Genomic DNA, 21,740 nt, shown 5'->3' on the forward strand with positions numbered 1-21,740 from the left:
GGGGAGGGGGGGGACAGGCATTCACAGATCAGGGGGAGGGGGGGACAGGCATTCACAGATCTGGGGGAGGGGGTGGGGGACAGGCATTCACAGATCTGGGGGAGGGGGGGGACAGGCATTCACAGATCTGGGGGAGGGGGGGGACAGGCATTCACAGATCTGGGGGAGGGGCGGGACAGGCATTCACAGATCTGGGGGAGGGGGGGGACAGGCATTCACAGATCTGGGGGAGGGGGGGACAGGCATTCACAGATCTGGGGGAGGGGGTGGGGGACAGGCATTCACAGATCTGGGGGAGGGGGTGGGGGACAGGCATTCACAGCTCTGGGGGAGGGGGGGACAGGCATTCACAGATCTGGGGGAGGGGGGGACAGGCATTCACAGCTCTGGGGAAGGGGGTGGGGGACAGGCATTCACAGATCTAGGGGAGGGGGTGGGGGACAGGGATTCACAGATCTGGGGGGGGGGACAGGCAGTCACAGCTCTGGGGGGGACAGGCATTCACAAATCTGGGGGGGGGGAGACAAGTATTCACTGCTCTGGGGGAGGGAGGGGGCTAGGCATTCATAGCTCTGGGGTTGGGGGGGACAGGCATTCACAGCTCGGGGGGTGGGGGGACAGGCATTCACAGCTCTGGGGGAGGGGGAACAGGACAGGGACAAATAATTCACCAATACTGGAATGGTCTGAACTTCTCTCCTGTATTGACAGTGATCACTTTTATAAACTTCTTTTACAGGGCATCAGGAGAGAGCTAGAGAAAGGAAACTCAAACCAAACCAAAAACAGTCAAAATCTGATACGACACAATTAATCAGGAACTGAATGCTATCGGTCTTTGAACTTGAAAGCAGAAGTGTTACAACCAGATGATCAGCCTAGAAAAAGCTTTGCACCATTCGCAGCAGACAGGACCTGGACAGCATAGAGTTACAGAGATCTACAGAACAGAATAAGATCCTTGAGCCCTTCTACAATTTAAACCAAACACACAGAAAAACTCACCTTGCCTCGTAATATGTTAAGGTATGAGAGACAGAGGACTCCTAAATTCCACTATTTAAAGAAAATTATCAATTTTATTCTTTAGCCCTAAAAGTGAATATGAAACATTAAACAAAAATGAACATTTTTATTGGGGAAAATGAAATTATGATGCGATCAGGCAGGAGTTGGGAAGTACAAACTGAGAGCAATTGTTCCACAGATAGGGCACAGCAGACATGTGGCGACTATTTAAGGAGCAGTTGTTGCAAGTGATGCACCAAGTTGTTCCTGTGAGACAGGTACGAAGGGGTAAGATTAAGGAACCTTGGATGACGAGAACAGAGGAACGTCTCGGCAAAAGGTAGAGGGCAGCTTAGGTTAGGTGGAGGAAGCAAGGATATAGCACAGTTTTAGATTATTACAGGCGAGTTAGAAAGGAGCTCAGTAAATGGACTGAGGAGAGCCAGGAGGGGGCACGAAAAAGGCTTGGCAAGAAGGATTAGGGAGAATCCAAAGGCATTTTACTCCTACGTGAGGAACAGAGAATGATCAGGGAGAAGGTAGGGCCAATCAGGGATAGCGTAGAGAACTTGTGCTTGGAATCTGAGCAGATAGGGGAAGCCCTAAATGAGTTTTTTTGCTTTGGTTTTCACTAAGGAAAGGAACCTTGTTGTGAATGAGAACTTTGAGGAGCTGGGATACAGGCTGGAACCGATCAAGATTGATGAGGTTGATGTGCTGGAAATTTTGGCAAACATTAAGATTGATAAGTCCCCAGGACCAGACCAGATTTATCGTAGGTTACTCTGGGAAGCAAGAAAGGAGGTTGCTAAGCTGCTGGTGAAGATTTTTGCATCCTCACTCTCCACAGGAGTCATACAGAAGGATTTTTTTTTGAGTGCGAGCAGCAGCTAAGGTAAGACTTTGTTTTAAAAGTACTTACCGGTAGCGGGCAGCGGTGTTTTTTTTTCACTCTCTCTTCACAGAAAGAGCGGGAGCAGCAGGGGGAAGTGACGACGACCAGAGAGGCAGCCGAGACCCGGAAGCAGGTAGAGCGTAAGCTTACCTGGGTAGGTTTGTTTCCCCTTTACAAGCGCGCAGCCGAAGAACCCGAGGCACTACGGAGGTAGTGCCTCCCACCCGCTCTCCTCCTCTAACCTAATAATAAGATCCGTTGTGGGAAGGAGGTAAGTGCTGAATTTTGCTTGTTGTATTCTTTAGACCCAGTTTTGTTTTAAAATAAAGGTTAGCTTTAGAGGGATGGCAGTGAAGGCAGTGCAATGTTCCTCCTGCAACATGTATGAAGTGAGGGATGCCATGGACGTCCCTGCTGATTACACTTGCAGGAAGTGCACCCATCTCCAGCTCCTCCAAGACTGTGTTAGGGAACTGGAGCTGGAGTTGGATGAACTTCGGATCATTCGGGAGGCAGAGGGGGTCATAGATCGGAGCTATAGGGAAGTAGTAACTCCAAAGATGGCAGATAGATGGGTGACAGTGAGGGGGACAGGGAGGAAGCAGCCAGTGCAGGGACCCCCTGCGACCGTTCCCCTCAAGAACAAGTATACCGTTTTGGATACTTGTGGGGGGGGGACTTACCAGGGGTAAGTGACGGGGCTCAGGCCTCTGGCACGGAGCCTGTCCCCGCTACTCAGAAGGAAAGGGTGGAGAAGAGCAGAGCAATAATAATTGGGGACTCGATAGTTCGGGGCACAGATAGGCGGTTTTGTGGGAACGAGAGAGACTCACGTTTGGTATATTGCCTCCCAGGTGCAAGGGTACATGATGTTTCTGATCGTATTTTCCGGGTCCTTAAGGGGGAGGGGGAGCAGCCTGAAGTCGTGGTCCATATTGGCACCAATGACATAGGTAGGAGGAGTGCTGAGGATGTTAGACAGGCTTTTAGGGAGCTAGGTTGGAAGCTCAGAGTTAGAACAAACAGAGTTGTTGTCTCTGGTTTGTTACCCGTGCCATGTGATAGAGAGTCGAGGAATAGGGAGAGAGAACAGTTAAATGCGTGGCTACAGGGATGGTGCAGGAGGGAGGGATTTCGGTACTTGGATAACTGGGGTTCTTTCTGGGGAAGGTGGGACCTCTATAAACAGGATGGTCTGCACCTGAACCTGAGGGGCACCAGTATCCTTGGGGGGAGGTTTGCTAGTGCTCTTGGGGGGGGTTTAAACTAACTCTGCAGGGGCATGGGAACCCAGACTGTAGCTTTAGGGTGCAGGACCTGGAGTGTAGGGAGGTTAGGAATATGGCATCAATCTTAAAGGAGGGTGCCTGTAAACAGAAGAATGGCTTGAAGTGTGTATACTTTAATGCCAGAAGTATACGAAATAAGGTAGGTGAACTCGCAGCGTGGGTTGGTACCTGGGACTTCGATGTTGTGGCTATTACGGAGACATGGCTAGATCAGGGACAGGATTGGCTGTTGCAGGTTCCAGGGTTTAAATGTTTTAGTAGGGTCAGAGATGGGGGTAAAAGAGGGGGGGTGTGTGGCTTTGCTTGTCAAAGATAGTATTACAGCGGTGGAAAGGAAGATGGACGAAGATTTGCCATCTGAGGTAGTTTGGGTTGAGGTTAGGAATAGGAGAGGTGAGGTCACCCTGTTAGGAGTCTTTTACAGGCCTCCTAATAGTCCTAGAATCGTTGAAGAAAGGATTGCGAAGATGATTCAGGAGAAGAGTGACAGTAATAGGGTGGTTGTTATGGGGGACTTTAACTTTCCTGATATTGATTGGGAAAGCTATAGCTCAAGTTCGTTAGATGGGTCAGTGTTTGTGCAATGTGTGCAGGAGAGTTTCCTGACACAATATGTAGATAAGCCAACAAGAGGTGAGGCCATACTGGATTTGGTTCTGGGTAACGAACCAGGCCAGGTATTAGAACTAGAGGTAGGTGAGCACTTTGGGGACAGTGACCACAATTCGGTGATTTTTACTCTAGTGATGGAGAGGGATAAGTGTGTACTACAGGGCAAGAGTTATAGCTGGGGGCAGGGAAATTATGATGCGGTGAGGCATGACTTAGGATGTGTGGATTGGAAAAGTAGATTCCAAGGCAAGAGCGTAATTGATATGTGGAACTTGTTCAAGGAGCAACTATTGAGTGTCCTTGATAAGTACGTACCTATCAGGCGGGGAGGAAAGGGTTGTGTGAGGGAGCCGTGGTTTAATAAGGAGTTGGAATCCCTTGTTAAATGGAAGAGGGCGGCCTTTGTAAAGATGAGGTGTGAAGGTTCAATCGGGGCGATTGAGAGTTATAAGGTAGCCCGGAAGGACCTGAAGAGAGAGCTAAGAGCAGCAAGGAGGGGACATGAAAGGTCCTTAGTTGGTAGGATTAGGGAAAACCCTAAGGCTTTCTATAGGTATGTTAGGAATAAAAGAATGACTAGGGTAGGAATAGGTCCAATCAAGGATAGTAATGGGAAGTTGCGTGTGGAGGCTGAAGAGATTGGGGAGGCACTAAATGAATACTTTTCATCAGTATTCACTCAGGAACAGGACATTGTTGTCGATATGAATACTGAGGCACGAATAAGTAGAATGGATGGCTTTGAGATATGTAGAGAAGAGGTGTTGGAAATTCTGGAAAGGGTGAAAATAGATAAGTCCCCTGGGCCTGATGGCATTTATCCTAGGAATCTCTGGGAAGCAAGGGAGGAGATTGCAGAGCCATTGGCCTTGATTTTTGTGTCCTCTTTGTCTACAGGAGTAGTGCCAGAGGACTGGAGGCTAGCAAACGTGGTTCCCTTGTTCAAGAAGGGGAGTAGGGATAATCCTAGTAACTATAGGCCAGTGAGTCTCACTTCTGTTGTGGGCAAAGTCTTAGAGAGAATTGTAAGGGATAGGATTTATGCACATCTGGATAAGAATAATGTGATCAAGGATAGTCAGCATGGTTTTGTGAAGGGCAGGTCGTGCCTCACAAACCGTATTGAATTCTTTGAGAAGGTGACTAAGGAGGTAGATGAGGGGAAAGCGGTAGATGTGGTATATATGGATTTTAGTAAGGCGTTTGATAAGGTCCCCCATGGTAGGCTACTGCAGAAAATACAGAGATATGGCATTGAGGGTGAGTTGGAGGTTTGGATTAGGAATTGGCTGGCTGGAAGAAGACAGAGGGTAGTAGTTGATGGCAAAGGTTCATCTTGGAGTGCCGTCACTAGCGGTGTTCCGCAAGGATCTGTTTTGGGACCATTGCTGTTTGTCATTTTTATAAATGACCTGGAGGAGGGGTTAGAAGGTTGGGTGAGCAAGTTTGCGGATGATACGAAAGTCGGAGGAGTTGTAGACAGTGAGGAAGGATATGGCAGGTTACAGCGGGATATAGATAAGCTGCAGAGCTGGGCAGAAAGGTGGCAAATGGAGTTCAATGTAGCTAAGTGTGAGGTGATTCACTTTGGTAGAGTAACAAAAAGATGGGGTACTGGGCTAATGGTTGGATACTTGGTAGTGTGGAAGAGCAGAGGGATCTTGGTGTCCATGTACACAGATCTCTGAAAGTTGCCACCCAGGTAAATAGTGCAGTGAAAAAGGCATATGGCGTACTGGCTTTTATTGGTAGAGGAATTGAGTTCCGGAGTCCTGAGGTCATGCTGCAGTTGTATAAGACTCTGGTGCGGCCACATCTGGAATATTGTGTGCAGTTTTGGTCGCCATACTATAGGAAGGATGTGGAGGCACTGGAACGGGTGCAGAGGAGGTTTACCAGGATGTTGCCTGGTATGGTAGGAAGATCGTATGAGGAAAGGCTGAGGCACTTGGGGTTGTTTTCATTGGAGAAAAGAAGGTTTAGGGGTGACTTGATAGAGGTGTACAAGATGATTAGGGGGTTAGATAGGGTTGACAGTGAGAACCTTTTTCCACGTATGGAGTCAGCTATTACAAGGGGGCATATCTTTAAATTAAGGGGGGGTAGATATAGGACTGATGTTAGGGGTAGGTTCTTCACTCAGCGAGTCGTAAATTCATGGAATGCCCTGCCAGTAGCAGTGGTGGACTCTCCCTCTTTATGGGTATTTAAGCGGGCATTGGATAGGTATATGGAGGATAGTGGGTTAGTGTAGGTTAGGTGGGCTTTGATCGGCGCAACATCGAGGGCCGAAGGGCCTGTACTGCGCTGTATTCTTCTATGTTCTATGTTATTGCTAGGAGGCCAATGTTGTTCCCCTTTTCAAGAAGGGTAATAGGGAAATCCCTGGCAATTACAGACCAGTCAGTCTTATGTTTGTGGTCAGCAAGGTTTTGGAAAGAATTCTGAGGGATAGGATTTATGACTATTTGGAAAAGCATAGCATGATTAAAGGCAGTCAGCATGGCTTTGTGAGGGGAAGGTCATGCCTCATAAATCTTATTGAGTTCTTTGAGGAAGTGACAGGATAGATCGATGAAGAGGATATGGTGTATGAGGACTTCAGCAAGGCATTTGATAAGGTGGTCTCATCCATAAAGTCAGGAGGTATGGGTTACAGGGAGATTTGGCAATTTGGATTCAGAATTGGTTAGCTGACAGAAGGCAAGATGGAAAGTTCTGCCTGGAGATCAGTCTTAAGTGGTGTCCCACAGGGCTCTCTTCTTGGGTCTCTGCTCTTTATAGTTTTTATAAATGACTTGGATGAGGGGTGGGTTAGTAAAGTTGGAGATGACACAAAGGTTGGAGGTGCCGTTGATAGTATCGAGAGCTATTGCAGGCTGCAGCGCAACATAGGCAGGGTGCAGAGCTGGGCTGTGAAATGGCAGATGGAATTCAACCTGGATAAATGCGAAATGATGCAATTTGAAAGGTCGAACTCGAATGCTGAATATAGGATTAAAGACAGGATTGTTGGCAATGTGGAGGAGCAGAGGGATCTTGGTGTTCAAGTACATAGTTCCCGCAGATTTTCCACCCAAGTGGATAGGGTTATTAAGAAAGCATATGGTGATTTGGCTTTCATTAACAGGGGGATCAAGTTTAAGAGCCGTGAGGTTTTGATACAACTCTACAAGTCCCTGGTGAGACCACACTTGGAATATTGTGTCCAGTTCTGGTTGCCCTACTGTAGGAAAGATACAGAGGCTTTGGGGAGGGTGCAAAGAAGGTTTGCTGGGATGCTGCCTGGACTGAAAGGCTTGCCTTATGAAGAGAGATTGAAGAAGCTCAGACTTTTCTCTCTGGAGAGAAGGAGGAAGAGAGGAGACCTGATTGGAGATCTCCCTGGGTCATCTTTGGACTTCTGCTGCAAGGGTAAAAAAAGTACCGTTGATCGAGAGTGTTTTGGATGGCAGTCTCTCTCTCTCTCTCTCTCTCTCTCTCTTTGGGTTTTAGTAAACTGGGGCATAATTTAAACAGATTGGCTGAATTCAAATTGTGGTCAAAATACTGAGGTATCTAATTTACAACCAAATGTTGCATATTTTCAATTTTCCAGAACACTCTGAGACTGCTAGTCAGTCACACAGCAGTTGCTCTCACTGCCAAAACAGCCTTCACTCTCCCTTAAAGGTACAGTATACACCTTCAACTTCATAACAACATCTTCAATATTTGGAGAGTTTCTCCTTCTGTCACCCTTACAGACAGTAAGTTCCCATTTCCCACTACCCTGGGGCTATGCTTGTGTGTGTGCAAGGCTTGAACTGATCACACAACCTGGAGACAAGCAACAACACCAGTACCACAGGGAAACCATGTAAACATGGGGATTGTGGAAAGGCATTCAAATACTCATTCCTGTTGGAAATTCATCCGCACAGTCACTCTGGAGAGAAGCCATTCTCCTGCACTCAGTTTGGGAAAGGATTCACTCAGTCAACAGCTCTGCTGACACACCAGCTATTTCACACAAGTGAGAGACCATTCACCTGTTGTCTCTGTGAGAAAGGATTCACTCAGAGTGACTGGTAGATCAGGTTCATACTGGGGAGAAGCTATTCATTCCCCTGCTCCATTTGAGAGAGGGATTTACTCAACTGTCACAGCGACTGATCCATCAACATGTTCAAACTGCGGAAAGAATATTCATCTGCCGTGTGGGAGAAAGGGTTCCTGAATACATCTAACCTTCTGACCCATCAGTGAGTTCACACTGTGTCAAGGCCATTCACCTGCCCTGTGTGAGAGAAAGGATTCACAACTTCATCCAACTTCTGACACATCAGCAGATTCACACCTGGGAGTGACCTGTTCAACCAGTGCAAGTGGATTTAGTCAGCTCACACACCAGCAAGTCCACATGTGACTGCAGAGGTTGGAATATTCCATTACTCCTGTTGCTCGTGACATCCAGCATCGAATCAGGTATGTCCTGACAGTTAGGGTTTGTTTCTGCTGAAGTTACTTCCTTATCACGAGAGTAGAGTTGAAGATTCTTGTCATTGTAGCTGACAGCGATCTTCGGGGTATAGTGACCCTTTAAAACCAGCTCTCTGTGATTATTCTGTAAAATTCAGAAAAATTACACAGGCAATTAGTGTGCAATTAGTATTGAATTTCTGCTTCAAATGGAACTTGCTCCCTGTGATAAGAACTGAAATTTGATATCTGAAAGGTCCCCGGCATTAAAATCTCCAGTAAGAAAGTGCTGATGAATCCTTGCTGACAATTCTTACTGAATCCTTCCTGACAATTCTTACTGAATCCTTGCTGACAATTCTTACTGAATCCTTGCTGACAATTCTTACTGAATCCTTGCTGACAATTCTTACTGAATCCTTCCTGACGATTCTTACTGAATCCTTCCTGACAATTCTTACTGAATCCTTGCTGACAATTCTTACTGAATCCTTCCTGACGATTCTTACTGAATCCTTCCTGACGATTCTTACTGACTTGAACATTCCACACATGGCCCTACTTTCCTACCAGGAAGAATGGGAATCAAAGTTTATGTCAAAACTGAGGCGATTGGTGTCAGGGACTGTGGGACCGCAATCTCCCCTTGTCTGATATAAACCAACCCCAGAGTCAGTGACACCATTCTCTTCCTGTCTGATATAATCCAGCCCCACACACACTGACACCAATCTCCCCCTGTCTGATATAAACCAACTAGGTAAAAACAAGGACTGCAGATGCTGAAAACCAGAGTCTAGATTATAGTGCTGCTGGAAAAGCACAGGTAGCGTTGATATAAACCACCTCCACTGTCAGTGATACCAATCTCGCCCTGTCTAAGATAAACCAGCCCCACAGACAATGACACCAATCTCCCCCTGTCTGACATAAACCAGGACCGCAGTCCCTGACACCAATCTCCCCCTGCCTGATATAATCCAGACCCACAGTCACTGACACCAACCTCCCCCTGTCTGATATAAACCAGCCCCACACTCACTGACACCAATCACCCCCAGTCTGATATAAACCAGCCCCACAGTCCCTGACACCAATCACCCCCTGCCTGATATAATCCAGACCCACAGTCACTGACACCAATCTCCCCCTGTCTGATATAAACCAGCCCCACACTCACTGACATCAATCACCCCCAGTCTGATATAAACCAGCCCCACAGTCCCTGAGACCAATCTCCCCCTGTCTGATATAAACCAGCCCCACACTCACTGACATCAATCACCCCCAGTCTGATATAAACCAGCCTCACAGTCACTGACACCAATCTCCCCCTGTCTGATATAAACCAGCCCCACAGTCACTGACACCAATCTCCCCCTGTCTGATATAAACCAGCCCCACAGTCACTGACACCAATCTCCCCTTGTCTGATATAAACCAACCCCAGAATCAGTTACAACAATCTCTTCCTGTCTGATATAATCCAGCCCCAAACACACTGACACCAATCTCTGCCTGTCTGATATTAACCAACTCGGTAAAAACAAGGACTGCAGATGCTGGAAACCAGAGTCTAGATTATCGTGCTGCTGGAAAAGCACAGGTAGTGTTGATATAAACTAACTCCACAGTCACTGATGCCAGTCTCCTCCTGTCTGATATAAACCAGTGGCTGTGGGTCCCGTTTATATTAGACAGGGGGAGATTGGTGTCAGGGACTTTGGGCCTGGTTTATTTCAGACAGGGGGAGATTGGTGTCAGGGACTGATGGGTCTGGTATATGTCAGACAGGGGGAGGTTGGCATCCGAGACTGTGGTGCTCGTTTATATCAGACAGGGGGAGATTGGCATCAGAGACTGTGGTGCTGGTTTATATCAGACAGGGGAGATTGGCATCAGAGACTGTGGGTCTGGTTTATATCAGACAGGAGGAGTTTGGTTTAGTGGTGCTCGAAGAGCACAGCAGTTCAGGCAGCATCCAATGAGCAGCGAAATTGACGTTTCGGGCAAAAGTCCTGATGAAGGGGTTTTGCCCGAAACATCGATTTCGCTGCTCGTTGGATGCTGCCTGAACTGCTGTGCGCTTCCAGCACCACTAATTCAGTATTTGGTTTTCAGCATCTGCAGTTAATTTTTTAACCAGGAGGAGATTGGTGTCAGGGCGTGTGGGGTAGGTTTATGTCAGACAGGGGGAGATTGGTGTCCGTGACTGTGGGTCTGGTTTATATCAGACAGGGGGAGATTGGTGTCAGGGACTGAGGGTCTGGTTTATATCAGACAGGGGGAGATTGGTGTCAGGCACTGTGGGACTGGTTTATATCAGACAGGGGGAGATTGGTGTCAGGGACTGTGGGACTGGTTTATATCAGACTGGGGGTGATTGGTGTCAGTAATTGTGGGGCTGGTTTATATCAGACAGGGGGAGATTGGTGTCAGTGACTGTGGGGCTGGTTTATATCAGACAGGGGGAGATTGGTGTCAGTGACTGTGAGGCTGGTTTATATCAGACAGGGGGAGATTTGTGTCAGGGACTGTAAGTCTGGTTTATATCAGACAGGCAGAGATTGGTGTCAGTGACTATGGGGCTGGTTTATATCAGACAAGGGGAGACTGGTGTTAGTGACTGTGTGGCTGGTTTGTATCAGACAGGGGGAGATTGGTGTCAGTGACTGTGGTGCTGGTTTTGATCAGACAAGGGGAGATTGGTGTCATTGACTGTGGGTCTGGTTTATATCAGACAGGGGGAGATTTGTGTCACTGAATGTAGGACTGGTTTATATCAGACAGGGGGAGATTGGTGTCAGGAACTGTGGGGCTGGTTTATATCAGACAGGGGGAGATTGGTGTCAGGAACTGTGGGGCTGGTTTATATCAGACAAAGGGAGATTGGTGTCAGTGACTGTGGGGTTGGTTTATATCAGACAGGGGAAGAATGGTGTCAGTGAGTGTGGGTCTGGTTTATATCAGACAGGGGGAGATTGGTGTCAGTGACTCTGGGGCCGGTTTATATCAGACAGGCAGAGATTGGTGTCCGTGACTGTGGGGTTGGTTTATAGCAGACAAGGGGAGATTGGTGTCAGTGACTCTGGGGCGGGTTTATATCAGACAGGCAGAGATTGGTATCCGTGACTGTGGGGTTGATTTATATCAGACAGGACGAGATTGGTGTCAGTGACTTTGGGGCTGGTTTATATTAGACAGTGGAGATTGGTGTCAGTGACTGTGAGTCTGGTTTATATCAGACAAGGGGAGATTGGTGTCAGGGACTATTGGTGTGGTTTATATTAGACATGGGGAGATTGGTGTCAGTGACTCTTGTGCTGGTTTATATCAGACAGGGGGAGATTGATGTCAGTCATGGTGCGGCTTGTTTATATCAAACAGGGGGAGATTGGTGTCAGGGACTGTGGTGCTGGTTTGTATCAGACAGGGGGAGATTGGTGTCAATGACTATGGGTCTGGTTTATATCAGACAGAGGGAGATTGGTGTCAGTGACTGTGGGGCTGGTTTATATCAGACAGGAGGAGATTGGTGTCAGTGTCTGTGGGGTTGGTTTAAGTCAGATAGGGGGAGATTGATGTCAGGGAATGTTGGTCTGCTTTATGTCAGACAGGGGGAGATTGGTGTCAGCGACTCTGGGTCTGGTTTATATCATACAGTGGGTGACCAGTGTCAGGGATTATGGGGCTGGATTATATCAGACAGGCGGAAATTGGTGTCAGTGACTGTGGAGTTGGTTTATATCAGACAGGACGAGATTGGTGTCAGTGACTTTGGGGCTGGTTTATATTAGACAGTGGAGATTGGTGTCAGTGACTGTGAGTCTGGTTTAGATCAGACAGGGGGAGATTGGTGTCAGTGACTGTGGGGCTGGTTTATATCAGACAGGTGGAGATTGGTGTCAGTGACTGTGGGGCTGGTTTATATCAGACAGGGGGAGTTTGGTGTCTGGGACTGTGGGCCTGGTTTATATCAGACAGGGGGAGATTGGTGTCAGTGACTGTGGGTCTGGTTTATATCAGGCAGGGGGAGATTGGTGTCAGTGACTGTGGGACTGGTTTATATCAGACAGGGGGAGATTGGTGTCATGGACCGTTGGTCAGGTTTATGTCAGACAGGGGGAGATTGGTGTCAGGAACTGTGGGGATGGTTTATATCAGACAAGAGGAGATTGGTGTCAGTGGCTGTGGGGTTGGTTTATATTAGACAGGGGGAGATTGGTGTCAGTGACTGTGGGGCTGGTTTATATCAGACAGGAGGAGATTGGTGTCAGTGTCTGTGGGGCTGGTTTAAGTCAGACAGGGGGAGATTGATGTCAGGGAATGTTGGTCTGCTTTATGTCAGACAGGGGGAGATTGGTGTCAGTGACTGTGGGTCTGCATTGTGTCAGACAGGGGGAGATTGGTGTCAGTGACTGTGTGGCTGGTTTATATCAGACAGGGGGAGATTGGTGTCAGGGACTGTGGTGCTGGTTTTGATCAGACAAGGGGAGATTGGTGTCAGTGACTGTGGGACTGGTTTATGTTAGACAGGGGGAGATTGGTGTCAGTGACTGTGGGGTTGGTTTATATCAGACAGGACGAGATTGGTGTCAGTGACTGTGGGGTTGGTTTATATCAGACAGGCAGAGATTGGTGTCCGTGACTGTGGGGTTGGTTTATATCAGACAGGACGAGATTGGTATCAGTGACTTTGGGACTGGTTTTTATTAGACAGTGGAGATTGGTGTCAGTGACTGTGCGTCTGGCTTATATCAGACAAGGGGAGATTGGTGTCACTGACGGTGGGGCTGGGTTATATCAGCCAGGGGGAGATTGGTGTCAGTGACTATGGGGCTGGTTTATATTAGACAGGGGGAGATTGGTGTCAGGGGCTGTGGGGCTGGTTTATATCAGACAGGCAGAGATTGGTGTCAGTGACTCTTGTGCTGGTTTATATCAGACAGGGGGAGATTGGTGTCAGTGACGGTGCGGCTTGTTTATATCAAACAGGGGGAGATTGGTGTCAGTGACTGTGGGGCTGGTTTATATCAGACAGGTGGAGATTGGTGTCAGTGACTGTGGGGCTGGTTTATATCAGACAGGGGGAGATTGGTGTCAGTGACTGTGGAGCTGGTTTATATTAGACAGGGGGAGATTGGTGTCAGGGACTGTGGTCTGGCTTATGTCAGACAGGGGGAGATTGGTGTCAGTGACTGTGGGGCTGGTTTATATCAGACAGGGAGAGATTGGTGTCACTGACTGTGTGGCTGGTTTATATCAGACAGTGCGAGATTTGTGTCAGTGACTGTGGATCTGGTTTATATCAGACAGGGGAAGATTGGTGACACTGACTGTGGGGCTGGTTTATATCAGACAAGGGGAGATTGGTGTCAGTGACTGTGGGGCAGGTTTATATCAAACAAGGGGAGATTGGTGTCAGGGACTATGGAGCTGGATTAGATCAGACAGGGGGAGATTGGTGTCAGTGACTGTGGGGTGGTTTATATCAGACAGGGGGAGATTGGTTTCAGTGACCGTGGGGTGGTTTATATCAGACAGGCGGAGATTGGTGTCAGTGACTGTAGGTCTGGTTGATATCAGACAGGGGGAGATTGGTGTCAGTGACTGTGGGGTGGTTTATATCAGACAGGGGGAGATTGGTGTCAGTGACCGTGGGGTGGTTTATATCAGACAGGGGGAGATTGGTGTCAGTGACTGTGGGTCTGGTTGATATCAGACAGGGCGAGATTGGTGTCAGTGACTGTGGGTCTGGTTTATGTCAGACAGGGGGAGATTGGTGTCACTGACTGTGGGGCTGGTTTATATCAGACAAGTGGAGATTGGTGTCAGTGACTGTGGGGTAGGTTTATATCAAACAAGGGGAGATTGGTGTCAGTGACTGTGGGATTGGTTTATATCAGACAGGGGGAGATTGGTGTCAGTGACCGTGGGGTGGTTTATATCAGACAGGGGGAGATTGGTGTCAGTAAGTGTGGTGCTGGTTTCTATCAGACAAGGGGAGATTGGTGTCAGGGACTGTGGGATTGGTTTATATCAGACAGGGGGAGATTGGTGTCAGTGAGTGTGGGTCTGGTATATATCAGACAGGGGGAGATTGGTGTCAGGGACAGTGGGGCAGGTTTATATCAAACAAGGGGAGATTGGTGTCAGTGACTGTGGGGCAGGTTTATATCAAACAAGGGGAGATTGGTGTCAGTGACTGTGGGGTGGTTTATATCAGACAGGGGAAGATTGGTGTCAGTGACTCTGGGGCTGATTTATATCAGACAGGGGGAGATTGGTGTCAGTGACAGTGGTGCTGGTTTATGTCAGACAGGGGGAGATTGGTGTCAGTGACTCTGGGGCTGGTTCATATCATACAGGGGGTGACTGGTGTCAGGGACTATGGGGCTGGATCATATCAGATAGGCGGAAATTGGTGTCTGGGACTGAGGGTCTCGTTTCTGTCAAACAGGGGGTGATTGGTGTCAGCGACTTTGGGGCTGGTTTACATCAGACAGGGGGAGATTGGTATCAGGGACTGTGGGTCTGGATTATATCAGACAGGGGGAGATTGGTGTCAGTGGCTCTGGGTCTGGTTTATATCAGACAAGGAGAGATTTGTGTCAGGGACATTTGGTGTGGTTTATATCAGACAGGGGGAGATTGGTGTCAGGGACTGTGGGGCTGGTTTATATCAGACAGGGGGATATTGGTGTCAGTGACTGTGGGGCTGGTTTATATCAGACAGGGGGAGATTGGTGTCAGTGACTGTGGGGCTGGTTGAAATTAGACAGGGGGAGATTGGTGTCAGTGACTTTGGGCTGGTTTATATCAGACAGGGGGAGATTGGTGTCAGTGACTGTGGGGCTGGTTTATATCAGACAGGGAGAGATTGGTGTCAGTGACCGTGGGTCTGGTTTATATCAAACAGGGGGAGATTGGTGTCACTGAATGTAGGACTGGTTTATATCAGACAGGGGGAGATTGGTGTCAGGAACTGTGGGGCTGGTTTATATCAGACAGGGGGAGATTGGTGTCAGGAACTGTGGGGCTGGTTTATATCAGACAAAGGGAGATTGGTGTCAGTGACTGTGGGGTTGGTTTATATCAGACAGGGGAAGAATGGTGTCAGTGAGTGTGGGTCTGGTTTATATCAGACAGGGGGAGATTGGTGTCAGTGACTCTGGGGCCGGTTTATATCAGACAGGCAGAGATTGGTGTCCGTGACTGTGGGGTTGGTTTATAGCAGACAAGGGGAGATTGGTGTCAGTGACTCTGGGGCGGGTTTATATCAGACAGGCAGAGATTGGTATCCGTGACTGTGGGGTTGATTTATATCAGACAGGACGAGATTGGTGTCAGTGACTTTGGGGCTGGTTTATATTAGACAGTGGAGATTGGTGTCAGTGACTGTGCGTCTGGTTTATATCAGACAAGGGGAGATTGGTGTCAGGGACTATTGGTGTGGTTTATATTAGACATGGGGAGATTGGTGTCAGTGACTCTTGTGCTGGTTTATATCAGACAGGGGGAGATTGATGTCAGTCATGGTGCGGCTTGTTTATATCAAACAGGGGGAGATTGGTGTCAGGGACTGTGGTGCTGGTTTGTATCAGACAGGGGGAGATTGGTGTCAGGGACTATTGGTGTGGTTTATATTAGACATGGGGAGATTGGTGTCAGTGACTCTTGTGCTGGTTTATATCAGACAGGGGGAGATTGATGTCAGTCATGGTGCGGCTTGTTTATATCAAACAGGGGGAGATTGGTGTCAATGACTATGGGTCTGGTTTATATCAGACAGAGGGAGATTGGTGTCAGTGACTGTGGGGCTGGTTTATATCAGACAGGAGGAGATTGGTGTCAGTGTCTGTGGGGTTGGTTTAAGTCAGATAGGGGGAGATTGATGTCAGGGAATGTTGGTCTGCTTTATGTCAGACAGGGGGAGATTGGTGTCAGCGACTCTGGGTCTGGTTTATATCATACAGTGGGTGACTAGTGTCAGGGATTATGGGGCTGGATTATATCAGACAGGCGGAAATTGGTGTCAGGGACTGTGGGTCTGGTTTATATCATACAGTGGGTGACTAGTGTCAGGGATTATGGGGCTGGATTATATCAGACAGGCGGAAATTGGTGTCAGTGACTGTGGAGTTGGTTTATATCAGACAGGACGAGATTGGTGTCAGTGACTTTGGGGCTGGTTTATATTAGACAGTGGAGATTGGTGTCAGTGACTGTGAGTCTGGTTTAGATCAGACATGGGGAAATTGGTGTCAGTGACTCTTGTGCTGGTTGATATCAGACAGGGGGAGATTAGTATCAGGGACTGTGGGTCTGGTTTATATCAGACATGGGGAGATTGGTGTCAGTGACGGTGCGGCTTGTTTATATCAAACAGGGGGAGATTGGTTTCAGTGATGGTGGGGCTCGTTTATATCAGACAGGGGGAGATTGGTGTCAGTGACTGTGGGGCTCGTTTATATCAGACAGGGGGAGATTGGTGTCAGTGACTGTGGGTCTGGTTTATATCAGACAGGGGGAGATTGGTGTCAGTGACTGTGGGGTGGTTTAGATCAGACAGGGGGAGATTGGTGTCAGTGAGTGTGGGTCTGGTTTATATCAGACAGGGGGAGATTGGTGTCAGTGACTGTGGTCTGGTTTATATCAGACAGGGGGAGATTGGTGTCACTGACTGTGGGGCTGGTTTATATCAGACAGGGGGAGATTGGTGTCAGTGACTGTGGTGCTGGTTTTGATCAGACAAGGGGAGATTGGTGTCAGTGACTGTGGGTCTGGTTTATATCAGACAGGGGGAGATTGGTGTCAGTGACTGTGGGGCTGGTTTATATCAGACAGGGGGAGATTGGTGTCAGTGACCGTGGGGCTGGTTTAACTCAGACAGGGGGAGATTTGTGTCACTGACTGTGGTGCTGGTTTATATCAGACAGGAGGAGATTGGCGTCAGTGGCTGTGGGGCTGGTTTATATCAGACAGGGGGAGTTTGGTGTCTGGGACTGTGGGCCTGGTTTAGATCAGACAGGGGGAGATTGGTGTCAGGGACTGTGGGTCTGGTTTATATCAGACAGGGGGAGATTGGTGTCAGTGACTGTGGGACTGGTTTATATCAGACAGGGGGAGATTGGTGTCAGTGACTGTGGGACTGGTTTATATCAGACAAGGGGAGATTGGTGTCAGTGACTGTGGGGTTGGTTTATATCAGACAGGCAGAGATTGGTGTCCGTGACTGTAGGGTTGGTTTATATCAGACAGGACGAGATTGGTATCAGTGACTTTGGGACTGGTTTTTATTAGACAGTGGAGATTGGTGTCAGTGACTGTGCGTCTGGCTTATATCAGACAACGGGAGATTGGTGTCACTGACTGTGGGGCTGGGTTATATCAGCCAGGGGGAGATTGGTGTCAGTGACTGTGGGGCTGGTTTATATTAGACAGGGGGAGATTGGTGTCAGGGTCTGTGGGGCTTGTTTATATCAGACAGGCAGAAATTGGTGTCAGTGACTCTTGTGCTGGTTTATATCAGACAGGGGGAGATTGGTGTCAGTGACGGTGCGGCTTGTTTATATCAAACAGGGGGAGATTGGTGTCAGTGACTGTGGGGCTGGTTTATATCAGACAGGTGGAGATTGGTGTCAGTGACTGTGGGGCTGGTTTATATCAGACAGGGGGAGTTTGGTGTCTGGGACTGTGGGCCTGGTTTATATCAGACAGGGGGAGATTGGTGTCAGTGACTGTGGGTCTGGTTTATATCAGGCAGGGGGAGATTGGTGTCAGTGACTGTGGGACTGGTTTATATCAGACAGGGGGAGATTGGTGTCATGGACCGTTGGTCAGGTTTATGTCAGACAGGGGGAGATTGGTGTCAGGAACTGTGGGGATGGTTTATATCAGACAAGAGGAGATTGGTGTCAGTGGCTGTGGGGTTGGTTTATATCAGACAGGCAGAGATTGGTGTCCGTGACTGTGGGGTTGGTTTATATCAGACAGGACGGGATTGGTGTCAGTGACTTTGGGACTGGGTTATATTAGACAGTGGAGATTGGTGTCAGTGACTGTGAGTCTGGTTTATATCAGACAAGGGGAGATTGGTGTCAGGGACTGTGGCGCTGGTTTATATTAGACAGGGGGAGATTGGTGTCAGTGACTGTGGGGCTGGTTTATATCAGACAGGAGGAGATTGGTGTCAGTGTCTGTGGGGCTGGTTTAAGTCAGACAGGGGGAGATTGATGTCAGGGAATGTTGGTCTGCTTTATGTCAGACAGGGGGAGATTGGTGTCAGTGACTGTGGGTCTGCATTGTGTCAGACAGGGGGAGATTGGTGTCAGTGACTGTGTGGCTGGTTTATATCAGACAGGGGGAGATTGGTGTCAGGGACTGTGGTGCTGGTTTTGATCAGACAAGGGGAGATTGGTGTCAGTGACTGTGGGGCTGGTTTATATCAGACAGGGGGAGATTGGTGTCAGTGACTGTGGGTCTGATTTATATCAGACAGGGGGAGATTGGTGTCAGTGACTGTGGGGCTGGTTTATATCAGACAGGGGGAGATTGGTGTCAGTGACCGTGGGGCTGGTTTATATCACGACATGGGGAGATTGGTGTATGGTACTGTGGGCCTGGTTTATATCAGACAGGGGGAGATTGGTGTCAGTGACTGTGTGGCTGGTTTATATCAGACAGGGGGAGATTGGTGTCAGGGACTGTGGTGCTGGTTTTGATCAGACAAGGGGAGATTGGTGTCAGTGACTGTGGGGCTGGTTTACAGTAGACAGGGGGAGATTGATGTCAGTAACTGTGGGGCAGGTTTAACTCAGACAGGGGGAGATTTGTGTCACTGACTGTTGTGCTGGTTCATATCAGACTGGAGGAGATTGGCGTCAGTGGCTGTGGGGCTGGTTTATATCAGACAGGGGGAGTTTGGTGTATGGTACTGTGGGCCTGGTTTATATCAGACAGGGGGAGATTGGTGTCAGTGACTGTGGGTCTGGTTTATATCAGACAGGGGGAGATTGGTGTCAGTGACTGTGGGACTGGTTTATGTTAGACAGGGGGAGATTGGTGTCAGTGACTGTGGGACTGGTTTATATCAGACAGGACGAGATTGGTGTCAGTGACTGTGGGGTTGGTTTATATCAGACAGGCAGAGATTGGTGTCCGTGACTGTAGGGTTGGTTTATATCAGACAGGACGAGATTGGTATCAGTGACTTTGGGACTGGTTTTTATTAGACAGTGGAGATTGGTGTCAGTGACTGTGCGTCTGGCTTATATCAGACAACGGGAGATTGGTGTCACTGACTGTGGGGCTGGGTTATATCAGCCAGGGGGAGATTGGTGTCAGTGACTGTGGGGCTGGTTTATATTAGACAGGGGGAGATTGGTGTCAGGGTCTGTGGGGCTTGTTTATATCAGACAGGCAGAAATTGGTGTCAGTGACTCTTGTGCTGGTTTATATCAGACAGGGGGAGATTGGTGTCAGTGACGGTGCGGCTTGTTTATATCAAACAGGGGGAGATTGGTGTCAGTGACTGTGGGGCTGGTTTATATCAGACAGGTGGAGATTGGTGTCAGTGACTGTGGGGCTGGTTTATATCAGACAGGGGGAGTTTGGTGTCTGGGACTGTGGGCCTGGTTTATATCAGACAGGGGGAGATTGGTGTCAGTGACTGTGGGTCTGGTTTATATCAGGCAGGGGGAGATTGGTGTCAGTGACTGTGGGACTGGTTTATATCAGACAGGGGGAGATTGGTGTCATGGACCGTTGGTCAGGTTTATGTCAGACAGGGGGAGATTGGTGTCAGGAACTGTGGGGATGGTTTATATCAGACAAGAGGAGATTGGTGTCAGTGGCTGTGGGGTTGGTTTATATCAGACAGGCAGAGATTGGTGTCCGTGACTGTGGGGTTGGTTTATATCAGACAGGACGGGATTGGTGTCAGTGACTTTGGGACTGGGTTATATTAGACAGTGGAGATTGGTGTCAGTGACTGTGAGTCTGGTTTATATCAGACAAGGGGAGGTTGGTGTCAGGGACTGTGGCGCTGGTTTATATTAGACAGGGGGAGATTGGTGTCAGTGACTGTGGGGCTGGTTTATATCAGACAGGAGGAGATTGGTGTCAGTGTCTGTGGGGCTGGTTTAAGTCAGACAGGGGGAGATTGATGTCAGGGAATGTTGGTCTGCTTTATGTCAGACAGGGGGAGATTGGTGTCAGTGACTGTGGGTCTGCATTGTGTCAGACAGGGGGAGATTGGTGTCAGTGACTGTGTGGCTGGTTTATATCAGACAGGGGGAGATTGGTGTCAGGGACTGTGGTGCTGGTTTTGATCAGACAAGGGGAGATTGGTGTCAGTGACTGTGGGGCTGGTTTATATCAGACAGGGGGAGATTGGTGTCAGTGACTGTGGGTCTGATTTATATCAGACAGGGGGAGATTGGTGTCAGTGACTGTGGGGCTGGTTTATATCAGACAGGGGGAGATTGGTGTCAGTGACCGTGGGGCTGGTTTATATCACGACATGGGGAGATTGGTGTATGGTACTGTGGGCCTGGTTTATATCAGACAGGGGGAGATTGGTGTCAGTGACTGTGTGGCTGGTTTATATCAGACAGGGGGAGATTGGTGTCAGGGACTGTGGTGCTGGTTTTGATCAGACAAGGGGAGATTGGTGTCAGTGACTGTGGGGCTGGTTTACAGTAGACAGGGGGAGATTGATGTCAGTAACTGTGGGGCAGGTTTAACTCAGACAGGGGGAGATTTGTGTCACTGACTGTTGTGCTGGTTCATATCAGACTGGAGGAGATTGGCGTCAGTGGCTGTGGGGCTGGTTTATATCAGACAGGGGGAGTTTGGTGTATGGTACTGTGGGCCTGGTTTATATCAGACAGGGGGAGATTGGTGTCAGTGACTGTGGGTCTGGTTTATATCAGACAGGGGGAGATTGGTGTCAGTGACTGTGGGACTGGTTTATGTTAGACAGGGGGAGATTGGTGTCAGTGACTGTGGGGTTGGTTTATATCAGACAGGACGAGATTGGTGTCAGTGACTGTGGGGTTGGTTTATATCAGACAGGCAGAGATTGGTGTCCGTGACTGTGGGGTTGGTTTATATCAGACAGGACGAGATTGGTATCAGTGACTTTGGGACTGGTTTTTATTAGACAGTGGAGATTGGTGTCAGTGACTGTGCGTCTGGCTTATATCAGACAAGGGGAGATTGGTGTCACTGACGGTGGGGCTGGGTTATATCAGCCAGGGGGAGATTGGTGTCAGTGACTATGCGGCTGGTTTATATTAGACAGGGGGAGATTGGTGTCAGGGGCTGTGGGGCTGGTTTATATCAGACAGGCAGAGATTGGTGTCAGTGACTCTTGTGCTGGTTTATATCAGACAGGGGGAGATTGGTGTCAGTGACGGTGCGGCTTGTTTATATCAAACAGGGGGAGATTGGTGTCAGTGACTGTGGGGCTG

This window comes from Chiloscyllium punctatum, chromosome 17 (assembly GCF_047496795.1).
Source record: "Chiloscyllium punctatum isolate Juve2018m chromosome 17, sChiPun1.3, whole genome shotgun sequence".
Classification (NCBI taxonomy): Eukaryota; Metazoa; Chordata; class Chondrichthyes; order Orectolobiformes; family Hemiscylliidae; genus Chiloscyllium; species Chiloscyllium punctatum.